Raw genomic sequence first — 5906 nt, forward strand, 5'->3', positions numbered from 1 at the left:
TTTACTTGCTGAGTCATCTTTCCAACCATCCCATGTTTACTTGTATTCTTTCTTACAGCAGAGTTAGGGTTTACTAAAGACATTTTTTATTATAGACTTAATCACAAGAGTAAAGGTGAACAGAAGTACTTAGAATATAGTAGACAAGAGCATAGGATGGGTTTTTCAGAAGAGTTCCAAAAACTAATACATGACCAAGTGTACGCACAGAATCCTCCTGGAAATTTTTTCTCTTTTTATCCTTGTGAATTACAAAATTTCAAGCAGGGTGTTGTGGCCCAAGGCTATAATTCCAGACCTTTGAAGGCTGAGGCAGGAGGATCATTATGAGTCTATGTTTGAGGTCAGCCTGGCTACATAGTGAGCTTTAGATAGACCAGACTGAGCTATAGAATGAAACCCTGTCTCCCCAGACCAAAGAATGGGATTTAGATATACATTGTGGTGGTTTGAATAAGAATGCCCCCACCATAGGTTCACATATTTGAATGCTTACTCCGCAGGAAGTGGAAATGTTTAAAAGGATTAGGAGCTGTGGCATTGTTAGAGGAAGTATGTCCCTAGGAGTAGGCTGTGAGGATTTCCACAGTCCACTTCAGCTCCCCCTCCTCTGCCTGTGGATCAGGATGTAGCACTCTCAGCCACTGCTCCAGCATCTTCCTACACAACAGTGGATTAAACCCCAGAAACTGTAAGCAAGTCCCCAGTTAAATGCTTTCTTTAATAAGACTTGCCTTGGTCATAGTGTCTTTACAGCAATTCAACAACAACCAAGACACACATACATGCATTGTAAGTATATAAAATATATAATAATAGTGATATGTATGTAATATATGTGTATCATATGTAACATGTTTATTGTGTATATAATACATCTGTATGTATTATATGTGATACACACACACACACACGTAATATTTGGGGCTCCAAATACATTTCAGTTGGGGCAGTGCTGATCTGAACTATAATCTCCTCCAATACAAGGGCCATCCTTGTTTCCTTCTATGCGACATCTTTAGCACCTAATGAGACCAATCAACATCTATGCTGAAAGCAATGTTATGTTAGCTAATGTGAATGGAATGGAATGGAATAACCAGGGCCCACCTCCTCCCAGCATTGTTAGGGACACTCTGAAAATGTTTACTTTCGACTTTTTCCTTAGGATACCAATCTGTTTCCCTTTTATGTGATTTTAGCTCAGTCAGGTTTATGTTTCCCTCTTTTCCTGTTTTAGTTACTTGAATGTAGATGCTTCTTTAAACCATATGTAATCACCATAGTCAATTAGGACCATTTGTTTCTTCCTTGGTATTATTTGTTGCATAGTCTCCTGTCAACTCAGCCTCACCCTGAGGCTCTTCAAAGGCAGGAATTACACTTCCTAGAATCTCTTTCTCTGTTACATACTTCCAGATGGGAATCTGTTAGCAAGAGGTTTAGAAAGCAAAAGAGGAGGCAACCATGGTTGCCCAAAGCCAGTTAGAGGAAGATACTTGGGAAAGAAGCGGTTTCAAGATGCTGCCAGAAGAACTTTTTGAGACTTTGCTAGCCCTGAGAGATCTGGTGCAGGAAGGAAATGAACTTCTGTCCTTTGAGAACTTTTAGTAAGATTCTAGAGTGGCCTTAGCAAATTTAGTATAAGAACTTGTATTAACTACTTTTCTGTTGAATAATAAAACACCATGGTTTATTGTTCCAGAGGGATAAGGATCCATCGTGGCAGGGAATTGTGGCACCGGGCAGCAGACATGGTGGCAGGAACAACCAAGGGTTCATGTCTCAAATGGCAAGCAGGAGCAAAGAGAACACTGGGAAGAGCCAGAGGCTTTTGAACCTCACAGCTCACCTCCAGTGACACACTTCCTCCCACAAAGTCACACCTAAAAATCCCCCAAACAGTGCCAACAACTGGGGACCAACTTCTCAAGTGCCAGAGCCCATGCGGTGGGGAGGACATTCTCTTCAAACCACTACAGAACTATAATTAAAATAAAATTACTGAGCTCAGAACACATGCTGAAGAATGGAGGTCAGAGGATAATCGGTGAGGGTAGGTTCTCTCCTTCCATCATGTCTGCCTCTGGAATTGACTTTCAGTCACCAGTGTGGTGGCAAATACCTTCGCCTGCTGAGCCATCTTGCAGCTCTTCATTTATTTTTAAGAAAGAGCTCTAAATTGTACCAGGTTTAAGTATCATAAAACCTAGATATAGCTGTGAAGGGCGAAGAGCTTCCCAGAGACAGAATGACTCGAGAGGAATACCAAAGATCTTTGGGAGATGCTGCTCTGAATTTTCCCTCTGCCTTTTCAACCCTCGTGGATGCTCTGACTTCCTTCTTAATAGGAATAGAGTATCATTGTTCTCAGGACCAACATAGCCAATGCTTTAAAACTATGGCTGTCTGCAATTAGATTTTGCATTCATGTTATCTCAAATTTAAGAAATAAAGATTACATGCTTATAGGAGAAACAATAAATGATAGGTATGGAGACTCATGCCACAGAATCAGCACTCATGAGCCTGAGACAGCAGGACTTTCATGAGCTCCAGGCGAGCCTGTGTCACACTGGAAAACCCTATTTCAACAAACAAAACCATTTGAAAAATGTAAGGAAAAAGACATGAATATGGTGTAAAGATCTCAGAGGGAGCAGTCTTGAGCAACATCTGTTCTTTATAGTGCAGTATTTTGCCCAGCACACAGGAGTGCTTCACAGATGTGTGTGTATGTATAAACATGAGTGGAGGAATGAGTGTCTTTGTGTTCATTTGTATCTAAGGAGGCTCCAGGTTAAGATTATTAAGATGGCATAGGTCATGTTTACTTTCACTCCTTCTCTAAATTTATCTAGCTCAGGATGAAGAACTCTCAGCTGTTTTTATTGGATAAAATGATGGGTACTCAGGGGAATTATCCCAGCTCAAATTCTAGGAAGTCCCAGTAAGAACATCTGACATTCCTCCAGGGTCTTCCAGAGGTTAGGAGTAATTTTCTAACAGTGAATATGTTTTGATTGCCAGGTGTGGCAAATCCTTACATGTTATTCATATTTTCATTTGATTTCAGTATGGATCATGCAGTGTTTAAACACTGAGGACTTAATTCTAAGATAATTGAACTATATTTTTTCATTTTCAGGTTTGTCATTTATTTTGATTTATATTTTTTATTTGGGGAGATGGGATCTAGTTACGTAGCTCAAGCAGGCCTTGGATTTATGATCTTCCTTACAGCCTCTCAAGTACTGAAATTACAACCCTGTCCAGAACTTATCTTTATTTACTTTTTAATATTTTAATTATTTTTATCTAGTGTGTGTGTGTGTGTGTGGGGGGGGTGACATGGGGACATTTTTGCCACAGTACAGGTTTGGAAGTCAGAGGATGACTTCCTATAGTTGGTTCTTCCCTCCACCATGCGAATGGGAGTTGAACTCAGGTCATCGGTGTGGCAACGAGTACACTTTCCTGCTGAAACATCTCCCCTGCCCAGCAATTAGTTTTTTGTTTGTTGATTTGAGTGTCTGTTTCAAGACAGAGTTTCTCTGTGTGACAGCCTGGCTGTCCTAGGACTGGCTTTGTAGACCAGGCTGGCCTCAAATTCACAGAGATCTGCCTGCCTCTGCCTCCCCGGTACAGAGACTAAAGGCATGCACCATCACATCACGGCTTAACACTTATTTATTTATTTTTTTTCGAGACAGGGTTTCTCTGCAGCTTTTTAAGAGCCTGTCCTGGAACTAGCTCTTGTAGACCAGGCTGGCCTCGAACTCACAGAGATCCGCCTGCCTCTGCCTCCCGAGTGCTGGGATTAAAGGCGTGCGCCACCACCGCCCGGCCTTAACACTTATTTTTTAAAAAATTATATGTGTCATGGATGGACTCTGTTGATGAGTACATGAGTTTGGAACAATCTAGTCTTCGTTGTTTTCATTTTGCAAATATTTACTGTGTGCAAGATGTAGGCTGGGGATTGTGCTAACCAGTGGAAGTGTAAGGAGGAGTGGAGTTGCACTTGAGAGCCACCATCTTGATGGCGCATGGGCATGACCAAGAGGCTACAGGGAGAAAAAGAGGGTAAATACTTGGGGAAAGGGGGGACTTGAAAAGAAAACTTTGGACCAGACACTGAAATCATGTATGATAACTTATCCTCTTGTCACAGTGCCTTTGGGAAACTCTCATAAAGGTTAGCAGCTCCAGGGCACTGAGGGGTTGGTATAATTATTTGGTTACTAAGAGTAGGCACCATTTGAGCTATAGGGGACAAATGGCCCTGTATTCCAGATGGTCCTCGGTATGGGTCTCAGTCTTTTGGTCCTGTGTTCAGCATCACTCTGTAAAGGGTAATGTGTGCTCCTTGACTGGTAATGTTTATGGTTGAGCTGTCCAGGAGGACTCTTGGTTTTTGTCTGTGTATTCGTTTTTGCCTTAAAAGTTGTTTTTCAAGCTGGATATAGTGGTACACACCTTTATTCTCCGCACTGGGGAGGCAGGGTAGGAGGATCTCTTAGAGGCTAGGCTGACCTTCCAGAGGGGGTTCAAAGACAGCCAGGAAAAACACAGAGCAACCTTGTCTCAAACAAACAGCAACAACTACAAAAGCAACATTTTTTCCCATTAATGGGGGGTCAGGGCAGCATGCTGTTGCCATAGCACAGTTGTGGAGGTCAGGACAACTTGAGGGAGTTTTTCTCCTTCCATCAGGTAGGTCCTAGGATGGATCTCAGGTGGTCAGGCTGAGACACAAGCCTTTACAAGCCTTCACCTGCTAAGCCATCTTGCAGGCCCTGCTCTCAATTGCTCAAGCTTTCACCCATTTAAAGCTAATTACAGCCATTGGAACAAATGGCATGATGTGGATTAATTCCACTGTTTCAAAGTAGGTTAATACATACTACCTGCTTATTATCATCTGTTGCTTCTAACTGGTGTAAACCCCGCATTTGCGGTAATTCTATAAGGTCTAGATTTTGATTTCTTTCATTTGTGGAGTCGCTAATAGGGCCTTAAAATTTCATATCGGTTTTGTTTTGTTGGGAGAGGGTGTTCACACACGTGCATGCATGCACCTGTTTGGAGAGTCTCATGTAGCCCTAAAACTTCTTTTCCAGATCATAACCTCGAATTGTTCCACTCCTAGACCCAGGGCTCTGTGCCTACTAGACAAGCACTGGATCCCCTGAGCTACATCTCCAATCCCTTGTTTCTGTGTTGTTTCTTGGAAGAAAGGGTAGTTGAGGCACAGTCTCAGAAGCCCATTCTAGGATCGAACCCACAGTGACGTTTCAGTCTGAACTTGTTAAAGTACTAGTCTTACCGGAGTGAGCCAGCCTCCGCGCCCGGGTTATTCTAGTTCTTAATCACAGCACCCAGAATAGTTTCGGGTGGCTGCTGGGATGCACAAATGTAAAGGACTTTGAGGTTTCCTTTTTTTCTTAAGGCGGCGCCTGACTGCCCCACTCCACCTCGTCAAGAAGCAGGCTCAGATGAAAGATGTTTTGTGGAGGGGGATACCCCTCTGCTCTGCGGCGATCCAGCCCGGGAGCCCACATCCCTGGGACCGCCAGCCCGGGGAAAGCCTTACCGAGAACTGAGGGCGCCTTTAAATGCTAATGAGCAGCAGCCGCGCCGGCTTTCCCCACCCTCTCCCCGCCCCGCGCCCTCCGCCCTCCGCCCGCGAGCACTTGCGCGGGGCCATCTTCGGGGCCGGGAGACCCAGCGGGACCGCGAGCGCGCGCCCCCCGCCCTCGAGCCGCCGCCGCCGCCGCCCGCCGCCCGCCGCCGCGCGATCCGCACCGGCCTCCCCGAGAGCGAGCCGGCCGCCGCGACCGCCACCGCGCTAACCGCCGCCAACCGCCACCGAGGTGCCCGGAGAGAGCGGAGGGAGAGGCGGC

Source organism: Arvicola amphibius, chromosome 2 (genome assembly GCF_903992535.2).
Source record: "Arvicola amphibius chromosome 2, mArvAmp1.2, whole genome shotgun sequence".
Classification (NCBI taxonomy): domain Eukaryota; kingdom Metazoa; phylum Chordata; class Mammalia; order Rodentia; family Cricetidae; genus Arvicola; species Arvicola amphibius.